The 14,660-nt window shown below is 45.3% G+C and overlaps 1 non-coding gene across 1 annotated transcript; it reads left to right on the top strand.

The window, feature by feature from the left end:
* Window positions 1-9,848: 9,848 nt before the first annotated feature.
* On the top strand, window positions 9,849-9,921 carry TRNAG-CCC (transfer RNA glycine (anticodon CCC)). Its single transcript has one exon. It is a non-coding gene; the product is annotated as a tRNA-Gly (tRNA).
* The last annotated feature ends 4,739 nt before the right edge of the window (window positions 9,922-14,660 follow it).

Here is a 14,660-nt window from a genome sequence, read left to right on the forward strand (position 1 = left end):
GGGGTGTGTGCAGCGTTTTTTCTGAAATAAACTTTTCAATGCAAATATAACATCTCTGCATGAAAAGTACATACCTCCAGAGTCTACACCTGAATGAATCCACACAGCGAACACACTTGTGCAACCAGCATCCAGAACAGGTCACTGACCATGGCCAGCACCCCAGCACCCTTTCCTCTGTTCCCCTAGCCTTTCCCTCTCTTTGTCTGCTGAGGAGACCACCATTCTGACTTCCCAAACCTTCAATTACATTTGCCTATCACTCCATGGTGGTGAAATCCATTTATAGGGTTGCATATAATTGCAGTTCACTCAGTCCCAAAATTCCACTCTATAAATTTAGCAGCTAGCGGGAAGGTTCTGTATAGCACAGGGAAGTCAGCTGGGTGCTCTGTGATGACCCAGAGGGGTAGGATGGAGGGAGTGGTGGAGGGAGGTCCAGAAGGGAAGGGATATATTATATATATACACATATAGTTGATTCACAAAGTAGTACAGCAGAAACTAACACAACATTGTAAAAACAATTATCCTCCAACTAAAAGAAATTTTAGATGTAGAAATAAATGGACATAGAAAGATGTTCATGACCTGCTATGAAAAAAAATTAGCATAATCCATTTAGTTCATCTGCTGTTGCCGAGTAGACATTTGAGTCACTCCTCATTCGGAGCCATCAGGACTGTGGCCTCTAGGAGCAGCCTCGTTTGTGTCTTTTCGTGCACATGAGCACATGACGAGCAGTGGACTCGCTGGGTCATGGGGCATGTGTGCGTTCAGTTTACACAGATGCTGCCAAATGTGTGCTTGGGTTCTGACAGGTTGAATTTTAAGTGGCAGCTATGAATCAAGTTGGGAGACGGGGTTAAAACTGTAGATGAGAGATGAGCTTACATTTCGTGTCATGAAAGAAAGCCATAGAAACATGGTGTTTTTTAAGATGCAACTCAAAGCCACTTCTGTCCTTGAGCAGCGTATTGGAGCTGTCAGGAGAGGGACCACACCCATCACAGCAAAGAGCTGCCAACAGTCTTTTTAGGTTCCTAGACTCTAAGCTAGGGGTATCCCCGGGTCAAATTTCTTTGCCTATCCCCCCTTCCCCCTTCTGGAATATGTGGCTCCCTCCAATTAAAAAAAAATTTTTTTTTTCTGAAAAGTTGGGCTATTCCCTGGGTTTATGATATGTGCTCCATTATACTAAACCATCCCTCACAATTCCATCTCTCCATTTGCATAACTGCTGTAATTTTTAACATTTCAGAAATCATGCTGTGGGGGAGGGATGTGATGAGATCAGACAGTTTCTGCTTCAGCTAGCTGCTAGCTGGGTGCCCACAGACCACGGAGAGCCAGGAAGTCCAAACAAGCTCCAGAAGACACAGGGTCAGGCAGGAGATGTCTTCTCTCTCCAGGGAAACTCTGGCTTGTAGCCAAGAAAAAAAAAGGAATTTTCAAACTTCTTTGCATCTTAGGAAATTAAAAAAAAAAAAAGTTGTGTTCTGTACAACTAAATACTTATGTAGCCCAGATGTTAGCTGGAGGCCTCCCTACCCCACAAGAACTCTGCAAAATCAGCTCCAACCTCTACCAACGGATTCCATGATCCACGAAAGTCAAAGTCCCTCCCTAGGATTGCTCCTAATGCTAGGGGATCTGCAGTCCTCAGGGCCAGGTTGTCCTCTAAAGTTTTGCCACCCAAGGTAGGTCTGGAGACGGGCAGCGTCTACATCCCCAGACAGCTTGTTGGAAATGTGGACTCATCCTCCAATTAAAACAAATAATAAAATACCTTTTTAAGAAAAGAAAAGAAATGTGACCTCAGTCCCAGCCCTAAGGCTTCGATCTGCTGGATCAGAAGTGACGTTTGCACAAGATCCCCAGGTGCTCTGTGTGCATGGCACAGTTTGAGAAGCACTGCTCTATGGGAAGAGAAGGGGCCCTGGAGTCTCACTGCACATGCATGTGCATGCTCAGTCACTTCAGTCATGTCCTGTTCCTTGTGACCCCAGGGACCACAGCCTGCCAGGCCCCTCTGTCCATGGGATTCTCCAGACAAGAACACTGGCGTGGGTTGCCGTGCCCTCCTCCAGGGAATCTTCCCAACCCAGGGATCGAATCCATATCTGTATCTCTTAAGTCTCCTGCATTGGCAGGCGGGTTCTTTACCACTAGCACCACCTGGGAAGCCCGGGAGTCTAACAGATCTGGGTTCAAATTCTACCTCTGCCATTTACTGCTAGGTGACCTTCACCGTGTCACCGAGTTTGCATTTCCTCCTGAAGGAAAAGAAGGAACACAGTGATTCCACCCTCAACACCACGGTGTATGCAAGCCACCAGGTTGCCAGTTGAGACAATGCACAAAGGCTGGCACATGGAGATCCTCCAGAAACATTCTCTCCACTTCCCAGACTCACCCAGCCCCAGAAGTAAAGGCATGCCTCCCTCTCCCACATCACAAGGCTTCCAGTGGAAATGTTTTGCAGTGTGACCCAGAGATGCCCTCTTGCCTGGCTTTAGCAGGGCATGTATCTGAGTTGTTCTGCAGATGGTGACAGACAAGCAGAGCTGCTCACGTGTTCCAGCCCCCACCCCTCCAACTCCCACTGGCTAGCTTGTCTTGGTCTGTAAGATTGGTGGAGGGACAAAGCTTCTCTTTCCTTAATCTATGTATGGGTTAATTCCAAGACTAGCATCAGAATATGAATGCAAGTTGTCATGCTTCTATTTCCACTGTGTTTAAAATCTTCCAGGGACTTCCTTCATGGTCCAGTGGCAAAGACTCCACCCTCCCAATGCAGGGGGCCCATGTTCAATCCCTGGTCAGGGAGCTAGATCCCACATGCCACAACTGAAGATCCTTCGTGCCACAACAAAGATCAAAGATCCCCTGTGCTGCAGCTAAGTCCTGGCCCAGCCAAATAATTAAAAAAATAAAAATGCTCCAGTGACATCACATGTTATACAGATTAGGAGCCTATCCAGAGAGAAGGGAGAAGTGGGGCCTCAGAGAATGGCTTTGGTCTCTTGGTTCCAGGTAACAGAAACCAAGCGTCAGTGAGTTCGTACAAAACAGGGTTGGCCCATGGTCTCTAAGAAAGTCTGAGTCCCAAACCAGATGGGGTGACTAGGCCTCAGGAATGCTCCAGTCTTGGACCCTTAAATGCTGAAGGAATTTTCTCCACTGTTCTGCTCTGCATCTTTGGGTGCATTGGTGTTATTTTCATTTTTATTTTTTGGCCACACCACATGGCTTGCAGGATCTTAGTTCCCCAACCATGACTGAACCTAGGGCCACAGCAGTGAGAGTGTGAAGTTCTAACCACTGGACCTCCAGGGAAGTCCTGGTGTCATTTTCACTGAGCCCTGGATTTTCCTACATGGTGAGAAACATGTCCTGTATCCATGTTGTTGTTCATTTGCTCAGTTGTGTCTGACTTTTTGCGACCCCATGGACTGCAGCGTGCCAGGCTTCCCTGTCCTTTGCTGTCTCCCAGTGCTTGCTCCAACTCATGCCCATTGAGTTGGTGATGCCACCCAACTGTCTCATCCTTTGTCGTCCCCTTCTCCTGCCCTCAGTCTTTCCCATATATGAATCTTCCCCATTCATATGTCCACGTATGAATAAATAAATGTCTACGCCGACATCTATATTTATATCTCTATAACAATGTAAAGTGGTTCTTCAGACCAAAGACTGAAATGAGCCTGGCAATGAGGAGTGCAGAGAGCAGCCTTTGAGAGAAATCGGTTTGCTTTTCATCTGTTCATGTGGGCTGTTCTCAAGTTGCCCACAGCTTAGACGTCTCTCCATGCCGTTAGAAAGTAATCAACCAAATGAAAAAGTGAAGACTATTTTGTCAGTTTGGGATTGTGATCTCTTAAAATGGAGAAGGATAATGGTATAGAGTCAAGGGCCACCCATGCTTGCAGTCTGGAGAAAGGAAACCTGGGGAGTTGGCAGAAAGAAAGTTGGGGGTTTGAAAGGGACAAAACTGAATGCTATAACCTCTTCTTCTTCAGTCGGTGGGGGCTGGAGGAATAATTTGACCCTGGCACCTCCAATGGGAACTTATGCTTAAGGAAAAAGAGGACAACATAAGGGCTAAAGATGCAAGCGGACCGTGGGAAGTCATGGCAACACCTGCACTCTTGGGCTTGCTGTTCAGTTGCTCAGTTGTGTCCAGCTCTTTGCGATCCCATGGACTGTAGCACACCAGGCTTCTCTGTGCTTCACCATCTCTTGGAGTCTGCTCAAACTCATGTCCATTGAGTCGGTGATGTCATCCAACCATCTCATCCTCTACACTTTTACTCTAATACAGTGCTAAATTAGGAGGATGTCAGTAACATGAGATGCATGTCATAATCAGCGATGGTAAGTGTTACATACATAATTCCAGCTCATCTTTACATACTTGGTAAAAATGGAGTAGGAAATGGCATCCTGGAGAAGGAAATGGCAACCCACTCCAATATTCTTGCCTGGAAAATCCCATGAACAGAGGAGCCTGACATGCTGCAGTCCATGCGGTCACAAAGAGTCCGATATGACTGAGTGACTAACTCTTGGTAAAAACTTTTCACAATTTCTTTCCTCCTTGGATTTAACAGGATGCTGGTAATTTCATTGTGTTTTGCTACTGAAAATATGTATATGATGCCACCACCACTGGCAGTCTCCATACCCTCTGACTGTTTAAAGCGTCTTTGTTTTTGAGATATGGGGTGGCTGAATCTGTCTGCCAGTTCACACTGAGTTTCAGAGATCTTTTTCAGGGACTTTCCTGATGGTTCAGTGGTGAGGAGTCCACCTCCCAGTGCAGGAGACACAGGTTCTACCCTTGATCTGGGAGGATCCCACATGTCACTGAGCAACTAAGACCGTGCACCGTGACTGTTGAGCCTGTGCTTTAGAGCCTGTGCTCTGCAACAGAGAAGCCTCTGCAATGAGAAGCCCGGGGCACTGCAATTGAACCAAAGCCTGCACAACAAAGACCCAACATAGCCCAAAATAAATAAAATTATTTTTTTTAAAACCACCCCAAAACAAAGATCTTTTCCAGGGAATACCCTGATGGTCCAGCAGTTAGGACTTTCTTTCACTATGGAGGGCATGGGTTCAATCCCTGGTTGGGGAATTCTGTTCTTGCAAGCCGATGGCAGGGCCAGAAAGGAAAAAGAAAAAGATTTTTCCCAGGTCTTCCCTCCCAGCACCTGTTCTGAAGTGTTCTGATTCTGATGCAGGGCTTCTCAAACTGTTCTGTGCACATGAAGCTGCTGGAAGATCTTGTTGAAAATGCAGATTCTGACTCAGCAGTGGAATGGGGTGTGGCTGAGATCCTGGTAATGCAGGCAAAGCTGGTGCGAGGACCACTCTTGGAACATTTCGGCAAGGCCCCAGCATGACACTTCCCTCTCCTTAGTCTGCTTTCTGTCTCCACCATCCTTCAAGCCTCTGCTTCTTGGCCATCTGCTTCACTTTTTTTGCTAGACCCTACCTTCTTGTCTTCTAAATTGTCCCCAACAGGGCCATCTTGCTCAAATCAAATTTCACTCAGATTGCCCAAAAGGATGTTCAGGAATGAAGTCAAAACAACAAGGAGGTCGAGGTGAGAAAGAAAAGCTGGGGGAAACTAGACATAGAACACAGCTTGTAGGAAAGGAGTCAGCAAGATGTAGGTGTGGTCCTGGGGTCAGGGGATCTGACAGCCGGTGTGGTCCTGAGGTCAGGGGATCTCAAGTGACCCAACTGCTTGAGGGCTGGGAGGGCCCGAACAGTGAAGTTCTAATCGTGTGATTGTGACTCAGCCTGTGCTGGTATGCGCTTCTTGCGCTCACCCGTAACCGCTCTCTTCTCCTTGGAACACGGTTCCCCACCTCCCAGTCCCTAGGTAGTTCCATGGAGACATGTGGCAAGTTATGGCCACTGGTTTGTGAATAGAAGTGATTGCATGCACCATACCCTGCTGCTGCATTTACCTGCTGGCATGAGACCCTGAAACCTTCTCCTCCCCTGCTTCCTTAATGAGAAGGCCACGTTGCCCAGTCCTGCAGAACAGGACAATAAGCCTTTGTCAGCCTGTTTTCTTTATTTCAGTTTTTTTTTTCCCACTGTTGACCATTTTGAAAGGAAATGGCTTCCCCAATCCAGTGTTCTTTCCTGGGAAATCCCATGGTCAGAGGAGCCTGGTGGGTTATATTACAGTCCGTGAGGTTGCAAGGAGTTGGATGTGACTGAGTGCCTAAGCACACACAGAAATGGAATCTGAAAGCCCTTTGGTCCTCAGAGGAGAGAAAAATGGGTGAAAAGGTGTAATATAAGCGTCCTCCCCATGCCCCCACCTGCCTTCCCATTCAATAATACAGCAAGGATCTAATCCTTGAACGGGGTGATAGAGAGGGGGCAGTAGACACAGACATGGGTTTGAGAGGATCCCAGAGCTAATTCCATCTTCCCAGGCTATGACCTGGGAAAATCGCAGCCCCTTTAAGACCTGGCCCCAGTTCCCCAAAGTTAGTGACATATATTAACATCCAGTCATAGGTAAGATGCGGAGAAGGCAATGGCACCCTACTCCAGTACTGTTGCCTGGAAAATCCCATGGACAGAGGAGCCTGGTAGGCTGCAGTCCATGGCGTGGCAAAGAGTCGGACACGACTGAGCGACTTCACTTTCACTTTTCACTTTCATGCATTGGAGAAGGCAGTGGCAACCCACTCCAGTGTTCTTGCCTGGAGAATCCCAGGGACGGGGGAGACTGGTGGGCTACCGTCTATGGGGTCGCACAGAGTCGGACACGACTGAAGCGACTTAGCAGCAGCAGCAGCATAGGTAAGATGGGCTTCCCAGGTGGTGCTAGTGTTAAAAGAATTCACCTGCCAATGCAGGAGACATAAAAGATGCGGGTTCCATCCCTGGGTTGGGAAGATCCCATGGAGGAGGGCATGGCAACCCACTCCAGTATTCTTGCCTGGAGAATTCCATGGGCAGAGGAGCCTAGAGGTCTAGATCTAAGGGGTCACAAAGAATCGGGACATGACTGAGCGACGTAGCACACATGCATATGTAAGATATAAGGTAACTGTTCCAGAAGTAGTTTTACGCTTTCATAACTTCAAAAATATAAATTCAACAGACATATCGAAGAGGTCTTTTAAAGATGTAATGTTTAAAGTTTCGTTTACTCAAAAGGGATTTGTGAATTTTGAACAATAATTTAAAAGTTAGAAATTAGGGGGACAAAAAAAGATTGGTCCCTCCCACAGATGGTAAGCATTGACTGAAACAAAAAAGTTTAAATGTGTTGTTCCAAGTTCACAAAACTAAAAAGGTTTAAGGACTTCACTCTGGACTCAGATGTTAAGAATCTGCCTTCAATGCAGGAGACCGGGGTTCAATCTCTGGGTCGGGAAGATACCCTGGAGAAGGGAATGACTACCCACTCCAGTTTTCTTTCCTGGTGAATCCCATGGACAGAGGAGCCTGGTGGGCTACAGTCCAGGTTGCAAAGACTTTACGCTTCTGATGTGACAAAAGCTTAACAGTACATTGAAGTTTTGGGAACACTGTCCGAAGGCAGTTTCTCATCTTTGGTCCTGGAGTTATGTTGCAACCTGTGTCTGGAGGCAGCTGCAGGACTAGTTGCTATGGGTTGCTTATCAATGACCACCGGGACTTTGACTTTAAAATTGTACAATTAAGGCCAAAATCTCAAACATATTTGGGCTTTTTGTTTCTCTGGGTTTTTTGTTTTATAAATTTTGGGTTCTTCTGTAACCTCTTATAAGAGCTCTGAGTGCTAGGTAAGCCTATTCCCATAGTGAGGCAAAGGTACTTTTGGTTTTGTTTATCATGGAACCTGTTAAAAATACAAAAATACAATGAAGACTTCTCACCCAACTTCTATCTCCATGATCACTTTTCCTTTTTTTGTTTGTTTTTTGCTGTTCAAAGTGAATCCTAAATGTGAGATAAGTGAAGTTGTTTTGTTTTTGTTTGAATTGGAGTGTAATTGCTTTATAATGTTGTTTCTGCTGCACAAGGAAGTGAATCAGCCATCTGTATACATATGACCCCTTCTCTTGGACCTCCCTCCTTCCCACTCCATACCATCCCTCTAAGTCATCACAGAGCACTGAGATGCGCTCCGTGCATTATTCAGCAGCTTCCCACTAGCTATCAATTTTGCACATGGGAGTGTATATATCCCTGGCTCAAGAAGATCCCCCAGAGAAGAGAAAGGCTATCCACTCCAGTATTCTTGCCTGGAGAACCCCTTGGACAGAGGAGACATGTGGTTGCAAAGAGTCAGACACGGCTGAAGTGACTTAACACATGCCCAGTATATATATGTCAATGCTACTCTCCCAATTCATCCCACCCTCCCTAGACAAGCACAGTTTTGTTGGCTTAAGAAGACAGCTTCAACTGGGGAAATAGAATCAAATAGCATTAGGGTAATTGGCAGAGAGAGAGGGAGAGGGAGAGAGAGACTGGGACAGAAAGAGCAAGGGAGGGAGAGAGGAAGGGAAGAGAGACTGAAATAGAAGAGCATCTAGAATGAGATCACTATATTTATCCCTGTGCTCCTCTCCTGCCCCATTTCCAGTTTTCTCGACTTTCCACCTACTTTGTTCTTGACTTTGAGACATTAGCAACCTGGGAGACTAGAGGCATCTCTAAGCAGAGGGTTTTCTATCACAGTAAAACAAAAGGGAGACCACACCCTTTTCCACCTCCTCTGCCTGCCCCCTGCAAGTTCACAGTCTCACTGCCAACTGTTCAAAGGACTGGGTGGCTTCCTTCTCCTTTTTTTCACAGAAGGAGCTTGACTCTTAATCCTGGAACACAGCCATCTTTCCTTCACCAGCCGGGCTTTGGGAATACAGCAGGGAAACGAAGGGAAACAGAGAAAGAAATCTGTGACTCCTTGGGGACCCCTCACCCCGGAGCAGTATTTCTCCCCAAACTCTCCTATAAATGTCTAGAATTCAGAGTCATGAAACTAGGATTTCCACAAAGACAGAGCCTCAAATTAGTTCGGAGTATAATATTTACAATAAATATTAACCTAAGAAAAACCCTGAGATGATTTGCAATGATAAGAACTCAGTTTAACTCTGCCTTCTCCGGGTTTAGCAGTGGAGCTTTTTTTAGGTCACCTATTAATATCTCATGGGATACTCGGACTTTATAAATGCAGTTAGGGGGAACTGTCCTGAAATGGCTTCCTTGCAATCTGAAATCCCAGGATGGGATAAGTCACTTCTCCCAATTTGTTGAAGGGAAGCTCATTCCATGTGGAGGGTCAGAGGTGATGGAAGATCAGAAAGAGAGTCAGAGCAACTAAGAGGATGTGGGGATGAGGTTAGCAGAAGATTCGGTTCCAGAGGGCCAGCGTGTCTACTGGTTAAACTGGCAAAGTTGCCAGACAAAGCAGAAAGGAGGGCTTACTTGGGTCCTGAATGAATCTGAGGTAAACTCTGGGAGATGATGAAGGACAGGGAAGCCTGGTGCACTGCAGCTCATGGGGTCGCAAAGAGTTGGACACGACTTAGCAACTGAACAACAACAAAGGCACAGGCTTCTCAGTCAGGGTGACCTCGGACCTGCTCCTAGAGCAAAGAGAAGTTCATTCCTGAAAAAGGAATGCAAAGACCACCAGCCCAAGGGAGCCTACGCTGGCCCAGGAGTTAGAAGAGCAATAGAAAAAATAGTCCAACATTTATGTATGTATGTATGCGTGTATGTATGTATATAAATAATGATTATTTTTACAACATGCATCATCATTAAAGAACTATCTCTTTACCCTTGCAAAATGTTTTAAAAGTAAATTGAGGACTTCCCTGATGGCCCAGTGGCTAAGACTCTGTGCTCCCAATGCAGAGGACCCAGGTTCAATCCTTGGTCAGGGAACTGGATTCCACATGCTGCAAATAAGACCTGGGGCAGTCAAATAAAAAATATATGAAAAAAAAAAACCAAAAACCGCAGGCTATCTCGGAAGACAACTCCATGTTTAAATGATTTCATTGCTCACATTTAGTTATTTCAAACTTCTCTCTTAGTTCTTTCAAACTATGTCTTTCCCTTAGATCTGAGCTTTGATTCATCCTCAGAATTGTGTAAGCACCACTCCATGGTGTGCTTGGCATTTAGCTTTGTGGAGACCAGCTTGACTTCTCTTCACCTCTATGTAACTGATCGTAAAAGATCTTCACGACCCAGATAATCACTATGGTGTGATCACCAACCTAGAGCCAGACATTCTGGAATGCAAAGTCAAGTGGACCTTAGGAAGCATCACTACAAACAAAGCTAGTGGAGGTGATGGAATTCCAGTTGAGTTATTTCAAATCCTAAAAGATGATGCTGTGAAAGTGCTGCACTCAATATACCAGCAAGTTTGGAAAACTCAGCAGTGGCCACAGGACTGGAAAAGGTCAGTTTTCATTCCAATCCCAAAGAAAGGCAATGCCAAAGAATGCTCAAATTACTTCACAATTGCACTCATCTCACATGCTAGGAAAGTAATGCTCAAAATTCTTCAAGCCAGGCTTCAACAGTACATGAGCCATGAACTTCCAGATGTTCAAGCTGGATTTAGAAAAAGCAGAGGAACCAGAGATCAAATTGTCAACATCTGTTTGATCATTGAAAAAGCAAGAGAGTTCCAGAAAAGCATCTGTTTCTGCTTTATTGACTATGCAAAAGCCTTTGACTGTGTGGACCACAACAAACTATGGAAAATTCTTAAAGAAATGGGAATACCAGACCACCTGACCTGCCTCTTGAGAAATCTGTATGCAGGTCAGGAAGCAACAGTTAGAACTGGACATGGAACAACAGACTGGTTCCAAATTGGGACAGGAGTATGTCAAGGCTATACATTGTCACCCTGCTTATTTATATGCAGAGTACATCATGAAAAACACTGGGCTGGAAGAAGCACAAGCTGGAATCCAGAGTGCCGGGAGAAATATCAATAACTTCAGATATGCAGATGATACCACCCTTATGGCAGAAAGCGAAGAACTAAGAGGCTCTTGATGAAAATGAAAGAAGAGAGTGAAAAAGTTCGCTTGAGGCTCAACATTCAAAAAACGAAGATCATGGCATCTGGTCCCATCACTTCATGGGAAATAGATGGGGAAACAGTGAGAGACTTTATTTTTCTGGCTTCCAAAATCATTGCAGATGGTGACTGTAGCCATGAAATTAAAAGACGCTTGCTCCTTGGAAGGAAAGTTATGACCAACCTAGACAGCATATTAAAAAGCAGAGACATTACTTTGCTAACAAAGGTCAGTCTAGTCAAAGCTATGGTTTTCCCAGTGGTCATGTATGGAAGTGAGAGTTAGACTATAAAGAAAGCTGAGCACCGAAGAATTGATGCTTTTGAACGGTGGTGCTGGAAAAGACTCTTGAGAGTCCTTGGAACTGCGAGGAGATCCAACTAGTCCATCCTAAAGGAAATCAGTCCTGACTATTCATTGGAAGGACTGATGCTGAAGCTGAAACTCCAATACCTTGGCCACCCAATGTGAAGAACTGACTCATTTGAAAAGACCCTGATGCTGGGAAAGATTGAAGGCAGGAGGAAAAGGGGAGGACAGAGGATGAGATGATTGGATGGCATCACTGACTTAAAGGACATGAGTTTGGGTAAACTCCGGGAGTTGGTGATGGACAGGGAGGCCTGGTGTGCTGCAGTCCATGGGGTCACAAAGAGTGGGACATGACTGAGTGACTGAACTGAACTGAACTGCTTCTCTCCCAGACTCAGCCATACATATACATGTATTCATTCTCCCCCAAACTCTCCTCTCATCCAGGTTGCCACATAACACTGAGCAGAGTTCTCTGTGCTATACAGGAAGTCTGTGTTGGTTTGATGTTGTTGTTTAGTTACCAAGTCATGTCTGATTCTTTCGGAACTCCATGGACTGTAGCCTGCTAGACTCCTCTGTCCATAGATATTCCCAGCAAAGAATACTGAAGTAGGTTGCCATTTCCTTCTCCAAGGGATCTTCACATCCCAGGGACTGAACCCATTTCTCCTGCATTGGCAGGCAGATTCTTTACCACTGAGCCACCAGTTGGTTGTCATTTTAAATATAGCAGTGTGTACAGGCAACCTTAAGTTCATTCTCTAAGTCTGTGAGTCTGTTTCTGTTCACTCAGCATGAACAGGTTGTCATGAATAAAGAGTTGTCATTTTTTTTTGATCAGACAAAGAAGGTTGTTTCCTCTCCAGCCATCTAATGCAACACACAGGTATAAAAGCACAAAGAAGCAAGGATTTGTCCTGTAAGGGTGAGAACCAGCAGCAGTCAGGGCACGAAAGCTCAGGTCCATTCTCTGCCCTTCTCTACAGGTTACTAGTGTCTTACTAGTGGGAGCAAAATGGATGGGGTTCTAGGGCAAAGCCAGCAACACTTTGAGGGTATCCAGTGAGGAGAAAAGAGAAGGGTAAGCTCAGAGACAGGAAGCAAGCTTAGGAACTGGCATCACCCCCTGGTGGTTTTTTAATTCCTGGGTGAGAGGGTTTTTTTTTTTTAATGGTAGAACATTTCATTGGAAATTTCTTTCCCTACATTTTAATTCCCTTTAGTTATCCAGGCTCTTCAGTAAAATAAACGTCATGTATACAGTCCTGTGAGGTGTTGTTTTAGGGGCTTCTGGGAGAATCTCTAAGTGAAGGTTGGGGTTCCCACATCACCCTTCAGAAACCAGTGCAGTAGTAGTAACACTGCAGTGCTTTGATTTAGTCTTTAAGTCATTGTCCAGTTCTTTGTGACCCCATGGACTGTAGCCTGCCAGGCTCCTCTGTCCACGGGATTTTCCAGGCAAGAATACTAGAGTGAGTTGCCATTTCCTCCTTGAGGGAAACTGCCCAACCCAGGGATCAACCCCAAGTCTCTTGCATTGACAGGTGTATTTTTTACCATTGAGTCACCAACAATTCCCTAGTAACACTGCTTGAACGTGGATATTCCTAAACTTGTGGGGCTGGACCAACCATGAAGATAGTGATGGCCAACAGAAGCAGAATGGTGCACCCTGTCAAAACAATGACTCAGGACTAGACTTGGGACTTACGGCAAATCCTATCATCCCAAAATATACTGAGGAAGGAAGTCTCTAGAATGGAGAGTAGAGATGGAAAGGAGGATGCTGGAATTCAGCTGTGCCACTTATTGACTGTGACCTGCAGCACATTTTCATCCTTTCTAAACCTCACCCAACCTCAGTATAGGCTTATTGTGAGGATTCGATGAGAAAGTGCACAAGAAACACTTAGAATAGGTTTTGTGCTCAATAGTTAAAACTGCTATCTTAGAAATATTCTAAAAGTTGTATTCCTACTCCTACCCTCATTACAGACAAGGGGAAACTGAATGAAAATGGTGTGAAGAGAAAGGTGTAAAGGTAAGAAAATATATTGCCATAGTACTGTGGGATAGCTGTGTATTTTTTTTTTAAGATTTTAGTTTTTATTTTATTTGTCTGTAGTGGGTCTTAGTTGCTGCATTTGGCATCTAGTTTCCTTACCAGGGATGTGGAACTTGGGCCCTCTGTATTGGGACCATGAAATCTTAGCCACTGGACCACCAGGGAAGTTCCTTGGATAGCTCTGTATTCGTGTTTATCATATTATTCAAAAGTTATTTTTGTATCAGTTTCCACCAGTAAGACTGTCACGTGGAGGGAGAGGTCTGGCTGAGCCATCTGGTATACCCAACACACACAGCACAGTGTAAGGCACGCAGAATTAATTGTTCAACAAACATCAGTGGAGCTGAACTGTCCCACAGCTAACTTGTTCACACTCTTCCCCTTCACCCTGCCTCTCTTACTAATGTGACCTATCCCCAACCTCCAGCCTTCCTTCTGGCCTTTTGGAGTGTCCTGGGAAGCGTAGAGCTGGCGTTTTCATTAAATAAGGGCTTCCCAGGGACAACCACCCTTTCCTTTCCTGTCCATTCTTGGGCTGGCCAGAAAGTCACAGTTCACAACAGGAAACCAATTGCTTTGTGCTATCAGAAGACATTTCCTTCGCAGCACAAAAACGTCTGAGTAATAATTTCGAGCCGGGCTTCACCCATTTCCTGTGAGAGGAGGCCAGTTCGCCCACCCCTGTCCTGTAGAGCCTCACTTGCCAGCCCTGCAGCGATGCAATGCCTGCTGTGCTGGAAGGATGGCCCACTAGCTCCAGCATCCTGCGTAGCAGACTCGCTTGGGACGGGTTTCCAACATTCATGCAGAACAGAGTCACTGTGACTAATTTGTACTGCTGTCTGAATACACAGGCAGCTTTGGGAGTAAGAACTCCTTGTGTTAAGAAAGTCGTAACTTTCTCTATAAGTCAAGACCCAATTTGGCAACCAGGAGTTCACAGATGTCAGGGATCATGAAAGTCAATGGAACTGATTCTTGGTAGCTCCCTTATTCTTCGGTCTGCAGCAGAAAGTGACCATGTTGAGTAGAAATGAGCTTTGTTTGTTCCCCTGTCTCAGGACAGGGGACAGAGCATCTGGGACAGGTGATATTGTATAGTCTAAGATACCTAAAAAGGAAGACTCTAGTCCTCCTTAATGATCACATTTTATATATATTCCCTTCCAATTTTCTTTCTCTTTAAATTGTTATTA

Source organism: Budorcas taxicolor, chromosome 21 (assembly GCF_023091745.1).
Source record: "Budorcas taxicolor isolate Tak-1 chromosome 21, Takin1.1, whole genome shotgun sequence".
Lineage (NCBI taxonomy): Eukaryota > Metazoa > Chordata > Mammalia > Artiodactyla > Bovidae > Budorcas > Budorcas taxicolor.